This window comes from Schistocerca gregaria, chromosome 2, assembly GCF_023897955.1.
Source record: "Schistocerca gregaria isolate iqSchGreg1 chromosome 2, iqSchGreg1.2, whole genome shotgun sequence".
Classification (NCBI taxonomy): domain Eukaryota; kingdom Metazoa; phylum Arthropoda; class Insecta; order Orthoptera; family Acrididae; genus Schistocerca; species Schistocerca gregaria.
The window spans coordinates 13,342,972-13,362,338 of NC_064921.1; positions in this window are offsets into that span (position 1 = coordinate 13,342,972).

A 19,367-nucleotide genomic window follows, 5' to 3' on the forward strand; every position below is an offset into this window, starting at 1 on the left:
TGCAACCATGGAGCAACACCTGGTGGAGCAGTAGCGCAAATCCAATGCTCCAAAGCCAGTTTACTAAAACTATCGAAGCTTCCTAGTGAGAATGTAACCCAGAAATTTTGTCACAATTCAGAACTTTAGTCTCTAAGCCTACACATCTGCAAGGTCAACAGTGGAACCATGGAGCAGCACCTGGTGAAGCAGTTGCTGGAATCCGTAGCACCAAAGCAAGAGCTTAAATCCGATGCACCAAAGCAAGTTTACTGTAACTATCGAAGCTTCCTAGTGAGAATGTAACCCAGAAATTTCGTCACAATTCAGAACTTTAGTCTCTAAGCCTACTTATCTGCAAGGTCAACAGTGGAACAATGGGGCAGCACCTAGTGAACCAGTAGCTGGATTCCGTAGCACCAAAGCAAGTTTACTGTAACTTTCGTAGCTTCCTAGTAAGAAAATAACCCAGAAATTTCGTTCCAATTCAGAACTTTAGTATCCATGCCAACTTAAATGCAAGGTCAGCAGTTAAACCATGAAGCATCACCTGGTGGTCCAATAGCTGAAATCCGATACACCAAAGTAAGTTTACTATAGCTCTCGAAGCTTCCTACTGAGAAAGTAACCCAGAAATTTCGATGCAAATTAGAACGTAAGTCTCCAAGCCTACGTTAATGCAAGGTTAGCAGTGGAACCATGGAGCATCACCTGGTGCACCAGTAGCTTAAATCCGATGCACCAAAGCAAGTTTACTGTAACTCTCGAAGCTTCCTACTGAGAAGGTAGTCCAGATATTTCGTCACAATTCAGAACTTTAGTATCCAGGCCTACTTGTCAGCAGGATGGGCAGTTGAACCACGATGGATCACCTGGAGGACCAGTAGCTTAAATCTGATGCACCAAAGCAAGATTACAGTAACTCTCGAAGCTTCCTAGTGAGAATATAACCCAGAAATATCTTCGCAATTTGGAAATTTAGTCTGCAAGCAAACATATCCGCAACGTCAGCAGTGGAACCATGGGGCAAACCCTGGTGGACCCGTAGCTTATATCCGATGTACCAAAGCAAGTTCACTGTATCTCTCAAAGCTTCCTAATAGGAATATAACCCAGAAATATCAACGCAATTCAGAACTTTAGTCTCCAAGCCTGTTTATCTGCAAGTTCAGCAGTGGAACCGTAGAACATTACCGGATGGACCAGCAGCTTAAACCCGATGCACCAAAAGCAAGTTTACTGTAACTATCGAAGCTTCCTAGTGAGAATGTAACCCAGAAATTTCGTCGCAATTCAGAACTTTAGTGTCCTAGCCTACTTATCTGCAACGTCAGCTGTGGAACCATGGAGCATTGTCTGGTGGACCAGTAGCTTAAATCCGATGCACCAAGGAAACTTTACTGTAACTCTCAAAATTTCCTAGTGAGAATATATTAGAGAAATTTTTTCGCAATTCAGAACTTTAGTCTCCAAGATTACTTATCTGCAAGATCAGCAGTGGATATGTGGAGCATCAACTAGTGAATCAGTAGCTTAAATCCGTTGCACCAAAGCAAGTTGACTGTAGCTCTCGGCGTTTCCTAGTGAGAATGTAACCCAGAGGGTTCGCCGCAATTTAGAACATAAGTCACCAAGAATACATAACTGCAACTTCAGCAGTGGAACCATGGAGCATCGCCTGGTGCACCAAAAGCTCAAATCCGATGCACCAAAACAAGTTTACTGTAACTCTCAAAACTTTCTATTAAGAATTTATTAGAAAAATTTCGTCGCAATTCTGAATTTTAGTCTTCACGCATACTTATCTGCAAAGTCAGCAGTGGATATGTGGAGCATCACCTGGTGGACCAGTAGCTCAAATCCGATGCACCAAAGCAAGTTTACTGTAGCTCTCGAAGCTTCCTAGTGAGATTATAACCCAGAAAATTCGTCGCAATTCAGAGCTTTAGTGTGCAAGCCTACTTATCTGCAAAGTCAGCTGTGGAACCATTGAGCATCACCTAGTGTACGAGTAGCGTAATTTCGATGCACCAAAGCCAGTTTACGAAAACTCTCGAAGCTTCCTAGTGACAATGTAACCCACACATTTCGTCGCAATTCAGAACTTAAGTCCCCAAGCCTACGTATCAGCAAGGTCAGCAGTGGAACCATGGAGCTTCAATTGGTAGACTAGTGGCTTAAACTCGATGCATCAAAGCAAGTTTACTGTAACTCTCGAACCTTCCTAGTGAGAATGTAACCCAGAAATTTTTGTCACAATTCAGAAATTTAGTCTCCAAGCCTACTTATCTGGAAAGTCAGCAGTGGATATGTGTAGCATCACCTGGTGGACCAGTAGCTTGAATCATATCCACCATAGCAATTTTACTGTAACTCTCGAAGCTTCCTAGTGAGAATACACACCAGTAATTTCGTCGCAATTCAGAAATTTATTCTCCAAGCCTACTTATCTGCAAGGTCAGCAGTGGAACCATGGAGCTTCACCTGGTGGACCAGTATCTTTATTCAGATGCACCAAAGCCAGTTTTCTTAAACTCTCTAAGCCTCCTAGTGGGAATACATTCGAGAAATTACGTCGCAATACAGAACTTTAGTCTCCAAGTCTACTTATCTGCAATGTCAGCATGGGATCCATGGAGCATCACCTGGTGGACCAGTAGCTTAATTCCGATGCACCAAAGTATGTTTACTGTAACTCTCGAAGCTTCCTAGTGAGAATATAACCCAGAAATTTCGACACAATTGTGAACTTTAGTCGCCAAGCCTACTTATGTGCAAGCGCAGCAGTGGAACCATGGAGCTTCACCTGGTGGACCAGTAGCTTATATCCGATGCACCAAAGCAAGTTCACTGTAGCACACGAAACTTGCTACTGAGAATGTAACCCAGAAATTTCGTCGCAATTCAGAACATTAGGCTCCAAAGCCTACTTATCTGTAAGGTCAGCAGTGGAACCGTAGAGCATTACCTGGTGGACCAGTAGCTTAAACCCGATTCACCAAAGCAAGTTTACTGTAACTCTCAAAGCATCCTAGTAAGAATATAACCCAGGAATGTCAACGCAATTTAGAAGTTTAGTCTCCAGGCCTACTTATCTGCAAGGTCAGCTGTGGAACCATGGAGCTTAACCTGGTGGACCAGAAGCGTAAATCCGATGCACCAAAGCCAGTTTACTAAAAATCTCGAAGCTTCCTTGTGAGAATGTAACCCAGAAATTTCCTGGCAAGTCAGAACTTTAGTCTCCAATACCACTTATCTGCAAGAACAGCTGTCGAAACATTGGTGCATCACCTGGTGGACCAGTAGCTTAAATCCGATGCACCAAAGCAAGTTTACTGTAACTCTCAAAGGTTAATAGTAAGAATATAACCCAGAAATTTCGACGCCATTTTGAAGTTTAGTCTCCCAGACTACTTATATGCAACATCAGCAGTGGAACCATGGAGCATCACCTGGTGGACCAGTAGCTCAAATACGATGCACCAAAGGAAGTTCACTGTAGCATTCGAATCTTCCTAGTGAGAATGTAACCCAGAAATTTCGTCGCAATTCAGAACATTGGTCTCCAAACCTACTTGTCTGGAAAGTCAGCAGTGGATATGTGGAGCATCACCTGGTCGACCAGTAGCTTTATTCCGATGCACCAAAGCCAGTTTACTTTAACTCTCTAAGCCTCCTAGTGGGAATACATTCGACAAATTACATCGCAATACAGAACTTTAGTCTCCAAGTCTACTTATCTGCAAGGTCAGCAGGGGAACCATAGAGCATCACCTGTTGGACCGCTACCTTCAATCCGGTGCTCCAAAGGAAGTTTACTGTATCTCAAAGCTTCCTAGTGAGAATATAACCCAGAAATTTCGTCGCAATTTAGAACTTTAGCCTTCAAGCCTACTTAAAAACAAGGTCAGCAGTGGAATCATAGAGAATAACCTGGTGGTCCAATAGCTTAAATACGATGCACCAAAGCAAGTTTACTATAGCTCTCGAAGCTTCCTAGTGAGAAAGTAACCCAGAAAATTTTTCGCCATTCAGAACATAAATCTCCAAACTTACTTATCTGCAAGGTCAGCAGTGGAACCGTGGACCATCACCCGGTGGACGAGAAAGTTAAATCCTATGCACCAAAGGAAGTTTACTGTAACTCTCGAAGCTTCCTAGTGAGATTATACCCCAGAAAATTCGTCGCAATTCAGCGCTTTAGTGTGCAAGTCTACTTATCTGCAAAGTGAGCTGTGGAACCATTGAGCATTACCTGGTGTACGAGTAGCGTAATTTCGATGCACCAAATCCAGTTTACGAAAACTCTCGAAGCTTCCTAGTGAGAATGTAACAAAGACATATCGTCCCAATTTGGAACTTTAGTCTCCAAGCATACTAATCTGCAACGTCAGCAGTGAAACCTTGGAGCATATCCTGGTGGGCCAGTAGCTTATATCCGATGCACCAAAGCAAGTTCACTGTAGCACTCGAAACTTCCTAGTGAGAATGTAACCCAGAAATTTGGTCGCAATTCAGAACCTTAGTCTCCAAGCCTACTTATCTGTAAGGTCAGCAGTGGAACCTTAGTGCATTACCTGGTGGACCAGTAGCTTAAACCCGATGCACCAAAGCAAGTTTATTGTAACTCTCAAAGGTTCCTAGTAAGAATATAACCCAGAAATTTCGACGCAGTTTTGAAGTTTAGTCTCCAAGCCTACTTATCTGCAACATCAGCAGTGGAACCATGGAGCATCACCTGGTGGACCAGTAGCTCGAATCCGATGCACCAAAGAAAGTTTCCTGTAGCATTAGAATCTTCCTAGTGAGAATGTAACCCAGAAATTTCCTCGCAATTCATAACTTTAGTCTCCAAGCCTGCTTATTTGCAAGGTCAGCAGTGGAACCGTAGAACATTACCGGAAGGACCAGTAGCTCTAATCCGAAGCACCAAAGCAAGTTTACTCTAACTCTTGAAACTTGCTCGTGACAATATAACAGAGAAATTTCGTCGCAATTCAGAACATTAGTCTCCAAACCAACTTATCTGCAGGGTCAGCAGTGGAACCATGGAGCATCACCTGGTGGACCGGTAGCGCAAATCCAAAGCTCCAACGCCAGTTTACTTAAAATCTCGAATCTTCCTAGTGAAAATGTAACCCAGACATTACGTCGCAGTTCAGAACTTTAGTCCCGAAGCCTACTTATCTGCAAGGTCAGCAGTGGAAACATGGAGCATGACCTGGTGGACCAGTCGCTTAAATCCGATGCCCCAAAGCAAGTTTACTGTTACTCTCGAAGCTTCCTTGTGAGAATATAACATAGAAATTTCGTCGCAATTCAGAACTTTAGTGTGAAAGCCTACTTATCGCAAGGTCGCAAGTGGAACCATGGAACATCACCTGGTGGACAAGAATATTAAATCCGATGCACCAAAGCAAGTTTACTGTAACTCTCCAAACTTCCTAGTGAGAATGTATTAAAGAAAATTCGTCGCAGTTCAGAACTTTTGTCTCCAAGCCTACTTAGCTGCAAGGTAAGCTGTGGAAATATAGAGCACCTGGTGTTCCAGTACCTTAAACCCGATGCACCAAAGCAAGTTTACTGTAACTCTCCAAGCTTCCTAGTGAGAATGTAACCCAGAAATTTCGTCGCAATTCAGAACTTTAGTTTCCAAGCCTACTGATCTGCAACGTCAGCAGTGGAACCATGGAGCATCACCTGCTGGACCAGTAGCTTAAATCCGATGCACGAAAGCAAATTTACTGTAACTCTCGAAGCTTTCTAGTGAGAATATAACACAGAAACTTCGTTGCAATTCTAATCTTTAGTCTCCAAGCATACTTATCTCCAAGGTCAGCAGTGGAACCATGGAGTATCACGTGGTGGACCAGTAGCTTAAACCCGATTCACCAAGGCAAGTTTACTGTAACTCTCAAAGCTTCCTAGTAAGAATATGACCCAGAAATATCGAATTAATTTAGAAGTTTAGTCTCCAAGCCCAATTATCTGCAAGGTCAGCTGTAGAACCATGGAGCATAACCTGGTGGACCAGAAGCGTAAATCCGATGCACCAAAGCCAGTTTACTAAAAATCTCGAAGCTTCCTAGTGAGAGTGAAACCCAGAAATTTCGTCGCAATTCAGAACCTTAGTCTCCAAGCCTACCTACCTGTAAGGTCAGCATTGGAACCGTAGAGCATTACCTGGTGCACCAGTATCTTGAATCCGATACACCAAAGGAAATTCACTGTAAATCGCGAAGCTTCTTCGTCAGAATGTATCCCAGAAATTGTGTCGCAATTCAGAACTATAGTCTCCAAGAATACTTATCTGCAAGTTCAGCATTGGAACCATCGAGAATCACCTGGTGGTCCAATAGCTTAAATCCGATGCACCAAAGCTAGTTTAAGATAGCTCTCGACCAGTGGCTTCAACACGATGCACCAATGCAAGTTTACTGTAACACTCGTACCTTCCTAGTGAGAATGTAATCCAGAAATTTCGTCACAATTCAGAAATTTATTCTCCAAGCCTACTTATCTGGAAAGTCAGCAGTGGATATGTGTAGCATCCCCTGGTGGACCAGTAGCTTGCATCATATCCACCATAGCAATTTTACTGTAACTCTCGAAGCTTCCTAGTGAGAATACACACCAGTAATTTCGTCGCAATTCAGAAATTTAGTCTCCAAGCCAACTTATCTGCAAGGTCAGCAGTGGAAATATGGAGCTTTACCTGGTGGACAAGTATCTTTATTCCGATGCACCAAAGCCAGTTTTCTTTAACTCTCTAAGCCTCCTAGTGGGAATACATTCGAGAAATTACTTCGCAATACAGAACTTTAGTCTCCAAGTCTACTTATATGCAATGTCAGCAAGGGATCCGTGGAGCATCACCTGGTGGACCAGTAGCTTAAATCCGATTCACCAAAGTGAATTTACTGTAGCTCTCGAAGCTTCCTAGTAAGAATATAACCCAGTAATTTCGTCGCAATTCTGAACTTTGGTCGCTAAGCCTACTTATGTGCAAGGGCAGAAGTGGAACCATGGAGCTTCACCTGGTGGACCAGTAGCTTAAATCCGATGCACCAAAGCAAGTTTACTGTAACTCTCAATGCTTCCTAGTGAGAATGTAACACAGAAATTTCGTCACAGTTCAGAACTTTAGTCTCCAGGCCTACATATCAGCAGGATGAGCAGTGGAACCACTTTGGGTCACCTAGAGGACCAGTAGCTTAAATGTGCTGCACCAAAGCAAGTTTACTGTAACTTTCTAAGCTTCCTAGTGAGAATATAACCCAGATATATCGTCCCAATTTGGAACTTTAGTCTCCAAGCATACTAATCTGCAAAGTAAGCAATGGAACCGTGGAGCATCACCTGGTGGGTCAGTAGCTTACATCCGATGCACCAAAGCAAGTTCACTGTAGCACTCAAAACTTCCTAGTGACAATGTAACCCAGAAATTTCGTCGCAATTGAAAACCTTAGTCTCCAAGCCAACTTATCTGTAAGGACAGCAGTGGAACCGTAGAGCATTACCTGGTGGACCAGTAGCTTAAACCCGATTCACCAAAGCAAGTTTACTGTAACTCTCAAAGCTCCCTAGTAAGAATATAACCCAGAAATATCGACGCAATTTAGAAGTTTAGTCTCCAAGCCTATTAACTGCAAGGTTAGCAGTGGAACCATGGAGCATCACCTGGTGGACCAGTAGCTCAAATCCGATGCACCAAAGGAAGTTCACTGTAGCATTCGAATCTTCCTAGTGAGAATGTAACCCAGAAGTTTCGTCGCAATTCAGAACTTTAGTCTCCAATCCTGCTTATCTGCAAGGTCAGCAGTGGAACCGGAAAACATTACCGGATGGACCAGTAGCTTAAATCTGAAGCACCAAAGCAAGTTTACTCTAACTCTTGAAACTTCCTAGTGACAATATAACACAGATATTTCGTCGCAATTCAGAACATTAGTCTCCAAACCTACTTATCTGCTGGGTCAGCAGTGGAACCATTCAGCATCACCTGTTGGACCGGTAGCACATATCTAATGCTCCAAAGCCAGTTTACTTAAAATCTCGAAGCATCCAAGTGAGAATGTAACCCAGACATTTCGTCGCAGTTCAGAACTTTAGTCCCCAAGCCTACTTATCTGCAAGGTCAGCAGTGGAACCATGGAGCATCACCTGGTGGACCAGTCGCTTAAATCCGATGCCCCAAAGCAAGTTTACTCTAACTCTCGATGCTTCCTTGTGAGAATATAACATAGAAATTTCGTCGCAATTCAGAACTTTAGTGTGAAAGCCTACTTATCTGCAAGGTCGCAAGTGGAATCATGGAACATCACCTGGTGGACATGTCTATTAAATCAGATGCACCAAAACAAATTTACTGTAACTCTCCAAGCTTCCTAGTGATAATGTACTAAAGAAAATTCGTCGCAATTCGGATCTTTAGTCTCCAAGCCTACTGATCTGCAACGTCAGCAGTTTATCCGTGGGGCATCACCAGGTGGACCAGTAGCTTAAATCCGATGCACCAAAGCAAGTATACTGGAACTCCCTAAGGTTGCTAGTGAGAATGTAACTCAGAAATTTCCTCGCAATTCAGTACTTTAGTCTCTAAGCCTACTTATCTGCAACCTCAGCGGTGGAACAATGGAGCATCAACTAATGGACAAGTAGCTTATATCCGATGCACCAAAGCAAGTTTACTGTAAATCTCGACACTTCCTAGAGAGAATGTAATCAAGATATTCTCTCGCAATTCAGAACTTTAGTCTCCAACAATACTTAGTTGCAAGGTCAGCAGTGGGACCATTGAGCATCACCTGGTGGACCTGTAGCGCAAATCCGATGCTCCAAAGCTAGTTTACTAAAAATCTCGAATCTTCCTAGTGAGAATGTAACCCAGACATTTCGTCGGAATTCAGAACTTAAGTCTCCAAGCCTACTTACCTGCAAGCTCAGCAGTGGAATCAGAGAGCGTCACCTGGTGGAAAAGTAACTTAAATCGATGCAATAAAGCAAATTTACTGTAACTCTCGAAGCTTCCCAATGAGAATGTATCCCATAAATTTCGTCGTTATTCAGAATTTTATTCTCCATGCCTACTTATCTGCAGGGTGAGAAGTGGAACCACAGTGGATCACCTGGTGGACCAGTAGCTTAAATCCGATGCACCAAAGCCAGATTACTGTAGCTCACGAAGCTTCCTAGTGAAAATATAACCCAGAAATATCGCCGCAATTCTGAACTTTAGTCTCCAAGCCTACTTATCTGCAAGTTCAGCAGTGGAACCATAGCGCATCACCTGGTCGACCAGTAGCTTGAATCCGATGCACCAAAGCACTTTTATTGTAACTTTTGAATCTTCCTAGTGAGAATATAACTCAGAGATTTCGTTTCAATTCAGAACTTTATTCTCCAAGCCTACTTATTTGAGAGATCAGCAGTGGATATATGGTGCATTCCCTGGTGGACCAGTAGCTTAAATCCGATGCACCAAAGCAAGGTTACTGTAACTCTCGACGCTTACTAGTGAGAAAGTAATCCAGAAATTAAGTAGCAATTCAGAACTTTTGTCTTTAAGCCTACTTAAATTCAAGGTCAGTTGTGGAGCCATGGAGCATCATCTGGTGCACCAGTCGCTTAAATCCGATGCACCAAAGCAAGTTTACTGATGCTCTCGAAGTTTCATACTGTCAATGTAAATCAGAAATTTCGTCACAGTTCATGACATTAACCTCCAAGCTTACTTATCTGCAAGAAAAGCATTGGAACCTAGGTGCATTACCTGGTGGACCAGTACCTTAAATACGATGCACCAAAGAAACTTTTCTGTAACTTTCGATGCTTCCTAGTGAGAATAAAAACCAGATATTTCGTCGCAATTCAGAGCTTTAGTCTCCAAGCCTACTTATCTGCAAGGTCAGCAGAGGAACCATTGAGCATTACCTCTTGGACCAGTAGCTTAAATCCGATTGACCAAACCATGTATACTGTAACTCTCGAAGCTTCCTAGTTAGAATATAACCCTGACATTTCATCGCAATTCTGAAATTTAGTATCCAAGCCTACATATCTGCAAGTTCAGCAGTCGATATATGGGGCATCACCTGGTGGACCAGTAGCTTAAATCCGATGCACCAAAGCAAGTTTACTGTAACTTTCGAAGCTTCCCAGTGAAATTTAGCCCAAAAATTTCATCGCAATTTAGAACTTTAGTGACAAAGCCTACTAACCTAAAATGTTAGCAGTGGAACCATGGAGCTTCACCTGGTGCACAAGTAGCTTAAATCCGATACACCAAAGCAAATTTACTGAAACTCTCGAATCTCCCTACTGAGAATGTAAAAGCGAAATTTGGTCGCAATTCAGAACTTTCGTCTCCATACCTACTTATCTGAAATGGTTAGCAGTGGAACCATGGAGCGTCACCTGTTGGACCAGTAACTTAAATCCGATGCTCCAATGCAAGTTTACTGTAGCTCACGATGTTTCCTAGAGAGAATGTGACCCAGAAATTTCGTCGCAATTTAGAACATAAGTCTGGATGCCTACTAAAATACCAGGTCAGCAGTGGAACCATGGAGAATCACCTGGTGCACAATTAGCTTAAATCCGATGCAACAAAGCAAGTTTACTGTAACTCTCGAAGCTTCCTACTGAGAATGTATACCGAAATTTCATCGCAATTCAGAACATTTGTCTCCAAGCCTACATATCTGCAAGGTCAGCAGTGGAACCGTAGAGCATCATCTGTTAGACCATTAGCTTAAAACCGATGCACCAAAGCAAGTTTACTGTTTCTCCCGAAGCTTCCCAGTGTGAATATCACCCTGAAATTTCATCGCAATTCTGAAATTTATTCTCCAAGACTGCGAATCTGCAAGGTCAGCAGAGGAACCATTGAGTATTACCTGGTGGACCAATAGCGTAAATCCAATGCACGAATGCAAGTTTACTGTAACACTCGAAACTTTCTAGTGAGAATATAATCTAGAAATCTGGAGGCGCTTTCGCTTAGATCCAATACAACGAAGCAAGTTTACTGTAATTCTGTAAGCTTCCTAGTGAGAATGTAACCCAGAAATTTCCTGGCAATTCAGAACATTAGTCTCCAATCCCACTTATCTGCAGGAACAGCAATGGAACCATGGAGCGTCACCTGGTGGTCCAGTAACTTCAATCCGATGCAGCAATGCTAGTTTTCTGTAACACTCGGAGCTTCCTAGTGAGAATATAAAGCAGAAATCTGGTGTCCCTTTCGCTTAAATCCGATGCACCAAACCAATTTTACTGCAACTCTTGAAGCTTCCTAGTTAGAATATTACCCCAAAATTTCATCGCAATTCAGAACATTTGTCTTCAAGCCTATTTAAATGCAAGGTCACCAGTGGATCCATGGAACTTCACCTGGTGGTCCAATATCTTAAATACAATGCACCAAAGCAAGTTTACTATAGCTCTCAAAGCTTCCTACTGAGAATGTAAAACCGAAATTTCGTCGCAATTCTGACCTTTAGTCTTCAAGCCTACTTATCTGCAAGTGCAGCAGTGGAACCATGGAGCATCACCTGGGTGACCAGTTGCATAAATCCGATGCAGCAAAGCTATTTTACTGTAACTCTCGAAGCTTCCTACTGAGAAAGTTAAGCGGAAATTTCGTCGCAATTCAGAAGCTTAGTCTCCAAGCCTACATATCTGGAAGTTCAGCAGTGGTACCAAGCAACATCAACTGGTGTACCAGTACCTTATATCCGAAACAACAAAGCAAGTTTACTGTAACACTCGACGCTTCCTAGTGAGAATGTAACAGAGAGATTAGGTCTTAATTCAGAACATTAGTCTCCAAGCCTACTTATCTGCAAGTTCAGCAGTGGAACCATTGAGCATTACCTGGTGGACCAGTAGCTTAAATCCGGTGCACCAAAGGAAGTCTACTGTAACTCTCGAAGCTTCCTAGTGAGAATATAACATAGAAATTTAGTCCCAATTCAGAACTCTAGTGTCCAAGCTTACTTATCTGCAAGGTGGCAAATGGAACCATGGAGCATCACCTGGTGGACCAGTAGCTTAAATCCGATGTACAAAAACAAGTTTACTGTAACTCTCGAAGCTTCCTAGTGAGAATATAACACAGAAAATTTGTCGCAATTCAGAACTTTAGTGTCCAAGACTACTTATCTGCAAGGTCAGCAGTGGAACCATGGAGCATCACCTGGTGGACCAGTAACGTAAATCCGATGCACCAAAGCCAGTTCACTAAAACTCTCGAAGCTTCCTAGTGAGAATGTAACCCAGAAATATCGTCGCAATTCAGAACCTTAGACTCCATGCCTACTTATCTGTAAGGTCAGCAGTGGAACCGTAGAGCATTACCTGGTGGACCAGTAGCTTAAACCCGATTTACCAAAGCAAGTTTACTGTAACTCTCAAAGCTTCCTAGTAAGAATATAACCGAGAAATATCGACGCAATTTAGAAGTTTAGTCTCCAAGACTACTTATCTGCAAGGTCAGCTGTGGAACCATTATGCATAGCCTGGAGGACCAGAAGCGTAAATCCGATGCACCAAAGCCAGTTTACTAAAAATCTCGAAGCTTCCTAGTGAGAATGTAACCCAGAAATTTCGTCGCAATTCAGAACCTTAGTCTCCAGGCCTACTTATCTGTAAGGTCAGCAGTGGAACCGTAGAGCATTACCTGGTGGACCAGTAGCTTAAACCCGATGCACCAAATCAAGTTTACTGTAACTCTCAAAAATTCCTAGTAAGAATATAACCCAGAAATTTCGACGCAATTTTGAAGTTTAGTCTCCAAGCCTACTTATCTGCAACATCAGTAGTGGAACCATGGAGCACCACCTGGTGGACCAGTAGCTCAAATCAGATGCACTACAGCAAGTTAACTGTAACTCTTGAAGCTTCCTAGTGAGAATATATCCCAGAAAATTTGATGTTATTCAGATCTTTAGTCTAAAAGCCTACATAAATGCAAGGTCAGCAATGAAACAATGGAGCATCAACTGGTGGTCCTATAGCTTAAATCCGATGCACCAAAGCAAGTTTACTATAGCTCTCGAAGCTTCCTAGTGAGAATGTAACCCAGAAATTTCGTCGCAAATTAGAACATAAGTGTCCAAGACTACTTTAATGCAAGATGAGCAGATGAACCATGGAGCATCACCTGGTGCACCATTAGCTTAAATTCGATGCACCAAAGCAAGTTTACTCTAAATCTCGAAGTTTGCCACTGAGAACGTAAACCCGACACTTCGACGCAATTCAGAACTTTAGTTTCCAGGCCTACTTATCTGCATGGTCAGCAGTGGAACCATGGAGAATCAACATTTGGACCAGTGGCTTAAATCCGATGCACCAAAGTTAGTTTACTGTATGTCTCGAAGCTTTCTAGTGGGAATGTAACCCAGAAATTTTGTCGAAATTTAGAACTTTAGACTCCAAGCCTACTTATCTGCAGGGTGAGCAGTGTAACCAGGTTGGATCACCTGGTGTACCATTAGTCTAAATCCGATGCAGCAAAGCAAGTATACTGTAACTCTCGAAGGTTCCTAGAGAAAATAAAACCCAGAAATTTCGTCGCAATTCTGAACTTTAGTCTCCAAGCCTACTTATTTGCAAGGTCAGCAGTGGATATATGGAGCATCACCTGGTGGACCAGTAGCTTAAATCCGATGCACCAAAGCAGTTTTTCTGTAGCTCTCGTAGCTTCCTAGTGTGAATGTAACCCAGAAATTTCGTCGTAATTAAGATCTTTACTCTCCAAACCTACTAATCTGCAAGATCAGCAGTGGAACCATAGCGCATCAACTGGTCGACAAGTAGCTTGAATCCGATGCACCAAAGCACTTTTATTGTAACTCTTGAATCTTCCTAGTGAGAATATAACTCAGAGATTTCGTTTCAATTCAGAACTTTAGTCTCCATGCCTACTTATATGCAAGGTCAGCAGTGGAACCATGGAACATCACATGGTGGACCAGTAGCTTGAATCCGATTCTGCAAAGCAAGTTTACAGTAGCTCTCGATGCTTCCTAGTGAGAATAAAACCCAGATATTTCGACGCAATTCAGAATGTTAGTCTCCAAGCCTAACTATTTGCAATGTCAGTAGTGGAACCGTGGAGCATCACCTGGTGGACCAGTAGCGTAAATCCGATGCACCAAAGCTAGTTTACTAAGACTCCCGAAGTTTCCTAGTGAGAATGTAACCCAGAAATTTCGTCGCAATTCAGAGCTTTAGTCTCCAAGCCTACTTATCTGCAAGGTCAGCAGAGGAACCATTGAGCATTACCTCGTGGACCAGTAGCTTAAATCCGATAGACCAAACCAAGTTTACTGTAACTCTCGAAGCCTCCTAGTTAGAATATAACCCAGACATTTCATCGCAATTCTGAAATTTAGTATCCAAGCCTACATATCTGCAAGTTCAGCAGTCGATATATGGAGCATCACCTGGTGGACCAGTAGTTAAAATCCGATGGACCAAAGCAAGTTTACTGTAACTCTTGAAGCTTCCTAGTTAGAATATAACCCAGAAATTTCATCGCAATTCAGAACTTTAGTCTTCAAGCCTACTTAAATACAAGGTCAGCAGTGGATACATGGAGCATCACTTGGTGGTCCAATAGCTTAAATCCAATGCACCAAAGCAATTTTACTATAGCTCTCGATGTTTCCTAGTGAGAATGTGACCCAGAAATTTCGTCGCACTTTAGAACACAACTCTGGAAGACTACTTAAATTCCAGGTCAGCAGTGGAACCATGGAGAATCACCTGGTTCACCATTAGCATAAATCCGATGCAACAAAACAAGTTTACTGTAACTCTAGAAGCTTCCTACCGAGAATGTATACAAAAAATTTCAGCACAATCCAGAACTTTAGTCTTCAAGCCTACTTATCTGCAAGGTCAAAAGTGGAACCATTGAGCATCACCTGGTGCACAAGTAGCTTAAATCCGATACACCAAAGCAGATTTACTGAAACTCTCGAATCTACCTACTGAGAATGTAAAAGCGAAATTTGGTCGCAATTCAGAACTTTCGTCTCCATACCTACTTATCTGAAATGGTCAGCAGTGGAAACATGGAGCATCGCCTGGTTTAAAAGTAGTTGAATTCCGATGCACCAAAGCAAGTTCACTGTAACTCTTGAGCCTCCTACTGAGAATGTAAACCCGAAATTTGGTCTCAATTAAGAACTATAGTCTCCAAGCCTAATTATCTGCAAGGTCAACAGTAAATCCATGAAACGTCATCTTGTGGACCAGTAGCTTAAATCCGATGCACCAAAGCAAGTTTACTGTAGCTCTCGAAGCTTCCTAGGTAGAATATAACCCAAAAATTTCGTCGAAATTCAGAACTTTAGTGTACAAGCCTCCTTACCTCCAAGGTTAGCAGTGGAACCATGGAGCGTCACCTGGTGGACCAGTAACTTACAGCCGATGCACCAATACAAGTTAACTGTAACTTTCGACGCTTCCTAGTGAGAATATAAGCCAAAAATTTCATCGCTATTCTGAAATTTATTCTCCAAGCCTACGTATCTGCAACGTCAGAAATGGAAACATGGAGCATCACCTGGTGGACCAGTAGCTTAAATCCGATGCACCAAAGCAAGTTTACTGTAACTTTCCAAGCTTCCTAGTGAGAATATAACCCAAAAATTTCGTCGCAATTCAGAACTTTTGTGTCCAAACCTCCTTAACTCCATGGTTAGCAGTGGAACCATGCAGCGTCACCTGTTGGACCAGTAACGTGAATCCGATGCTCCAATGCAAGTTTACTGTAACACTCGAAGCTTCCTACTGAGAATGTATACCGAAATTTCATCGCAATTCAGAACTTTTGTCTCCAAGCCTACATATCTGCAAGGTCAGCAGTGGAACCGTAGAGCATCATCTGTTAGACCAGTAGCTTAAAACCGATGCACCAAAGCAAGTTTACTGTTTCTCTCGAAGCTTCCCAGTGTGAATATCACCCAGAAATTTCATCGCAATTCTGAAATTTATTCTCCAAGACTGCGTGTCTTCAAGGTTGCAATGGAAACGTGGAGAATAACCTGGTGGACCAGTACCTTAAATCCGATGCACCCAAGCAAGTTTACTGTAACTCTCGAGCTTCCTACTGAGAATGTAAACCCGAAATTTGGTCTCAATTCAGAATTTTAGTCTCCAAGCCTACTTATCTGCAAGGTCAGCAGAGGAACCATTGAGTATTACCTGGTGGACCAATAGCGTAAATCCAATGCACGAATGCAAGTTTACTGTAACACTCGAAACTTTCTAGTGAGAATATAATCTATAAATCTTGTCGTGCTTTCGCTTACATCCAATACAACGAAGCAAGTTTACTGTAAATCTGTAAGCTTCCTAGTGAGAATGTAACCCAGAAATTTCCTGGCAATTCAGAACTTTAGTCTCCAATCCCACTTATCAGCAAGTGCAGCAGTGGAACCATGGAGCATCACCTGGGTGACCAGTAGCATAAATCCGATGCAGCAAAGCTACTTTACTGTAACTCTCGAAGCTTCCTACTGAGAAAGTTAAGCCGAAATTTCGTCGCAATTCAGAAGCTTAGTCTCCAAGCCTACCTATCTGGAAGGTCAGCAGTGGTACTAAGCAACATCAACTGGTGTACCAGTACCTTATATCCGAAACAACAAAGCAAGTTTACTGTAACACTCGACGTTTCCTAGTGAGAATGTAACAGAGAAATTTGGTCTCAATTCAGAACATTAGTCTCCAAGCCTACTTATCTGCAAGATCAGCAGTGGAACCATTGAGCATTACCTGGTGGACCAGTAGCTTAAATCCGGTGCACCAAAGCAAGTTTACTGTAACTCTCGGAGCTTCCTAGTGAGATTACAACCCAGAAATATCGTCGCAATTCAGGACTAAAGGCTCAAAGCCTACTTATCTGCAAGGTCAGCAGTCGAACAATGGAACATCATCTGGTGGACCAGTAGCTTAAATCCGATGCAACAAAGCTAGTTTCGTGTGACACTCTAAACTTCCTAGTGAGAATATATAAAACAAATTTCGTCGCAATTCAGAATTTTAGTCACCAAGGACACTTATCTGCAAGGACCGCAGTGGATATATGGAGCAGCACCTGGTGGACCATTAGCTGAAATCCAATGCACCAAAGCAAGTTTATTGTAACTCTGTAAGCTTCCTAGTAAGAATGTAACCCAGAAATTTCCTGGCAATTCAGAACTTTAGTCTCCAATACCACTTATCTGCAAGAACAGTAGTCGAAACAGGGTGCATCACCTGGTGGACCAGTAAATTAAATCCGATACACCAAAGCAAGTTTACTGTAACTCTTGAAGCTTCCTAGTTAGAATATAACCCAGAAATTTCACCGCAATTCAGAACTTTAGTGTCCTAGCCTACTAATATGCAAGGTCAGATGTGGAATCATGTAGCATCACCTGGTGGACCAGTAGTGTAAATCCGATGCACCAAAGCTAGTTTACGAAACTCTCAAAGCAACATAGTGAGCATGTATCCCAGAAATTTCGTCGCAATTCAGAACTTTAGTCTCCAAGCCTACTTACCTGCAAGGTCAGCACTAAAACCATGGAACGTCACGTGGTGGACCAGTTACTAAAATCCGATGCACCAAAGCAAGTTTAATGTAACACTCGTTGCTTCCCAGTGAGAAAATAATCCAGAAATTTCGTCGCAATGCAGAACTTTAGTCTCCAACCCTACTTAAATGCAAGGTCAGCAGTGGAACCATGGAGCATCGCTTGTGCACCAGCAGCTTAATTCCGATGCACCAAAGCAAACTTACTGTATCCCTCGAAGCTTCCTACTGAGTATGTAAACCCGAAATTTCGTCGCAAATCGGAACATTAGTCTCCAAACCTACTTATCTGCAAGGTCAGCAGTGCAACCCTGGAGCAACACCTGGTGGAGCAGTAGCGCAAATCCAATGCTCCAAAGCCAGTTTACTAAAACTCTCGAAGCTTCCTTGCGAGAATGTGACCCAGACAATTCGTCGCAATTCAGAACTTTAGTCTCCAAGCCTACTTACTTCCGAGGTCATTAGTGGAAACATGTAGCATCACCTGGTGGACCAGTAACTTAAATCCGATGCACCAAAGCAAGTTTACTGTAACTATCGAAGCTTCCTAGTGAGAATGTAACCCAGAAATTTTGTCACAATTCAGAACTTTAGTCTCTAAGCCTACATATCTGCAAGGTCAACAGTGGAACCATGGAGCAGCACCTGGTGAAGCAGTTGCTGGAATCCGTAGCACCAAAGCAAGAGCTTAAATCCGATGCACCAAAGCAAGTTTACTGTAACTATCGAAGCTTCCTAGTGAGAATGTAACCCAGAAATTTCGTCACAATTCAGAACTTTAGTCTCTAAGCCTACTTATCTGCAAGGTCAACAGTGGAACAATGGAGCAGCACCTGGTGAACCAGTAGCTGGATTCCGTAGCACCAAAGCAAGTTTACTGTAACTTTCGTAGCTTCCTAGTAAGAAAATAACCCAGAAATTTCGTTCCAATTCAGAACTTTAGTATCCATGCCAACTTAAATGCAAGGTCAGCAGTTAAACCATGAAGCATCACCTGGTGGTCCAATAGCTGAAATCCGATACACCAAAGTAAGTTTACTATAGCTCTCGAAGCTTCCTACTGAGAAAGTAAACCCGAAATTTCTTCGCAATTCGTAACTTTACTCTCCAAGCCTTCTCATCTGCAAGCTCAGCAGTGGAACCATGGAACATCAACTGATGGACCAGTAGCTTAAATCCGAAGCACCAAAGCAAGTTTACTGTAAGTCTCGACATTTCCTAGTGAGAAAGTAGTCCAGAGATTTCGTAGCAATTCAGAACTTTAGTCTCCAACCCTACTTAAATGCAAGGTCAGCAGTGGAACCATGGAGCACCTCCTTGTGTACCAGTAGCTTAATTCCGATGCACCAAAGCCAGTTTACTGTAACTCTCGAAGCTTCCTACTGAGTATGTAAACCTGAAATTTCGTCGTCAATCAGAACATTAGTATCCAAACCTATTTATTTCAAGGTCAGCAGTGGATCCATTGGGCATCACCTGGTCTACCAGTAGCGCAAATCCAATGCTCCAAAGCCAGTTTACTAAAAATCTCGAAGCTTCCTAGGGAGAATGTAACCCAGACATTTGGTCGCAATTCAGAACTTTAGTCTCCAATCCTACTTAAACCCAAGGTTAGCAGTGGAACCATGGAGCATCACCTGGTGGACCACTAGCTGAAATTCGATGCTCCAACGCAAGTTTACTGTAACTCTCGAAGCTTCCTACTGAGAATGTAGTCCAGATATTTCGTCACAATTCAGAACTTTAGTATCCAGGCCTACTCGTCAGCAGGCTGGGCAGTTGAACCACGATGGAT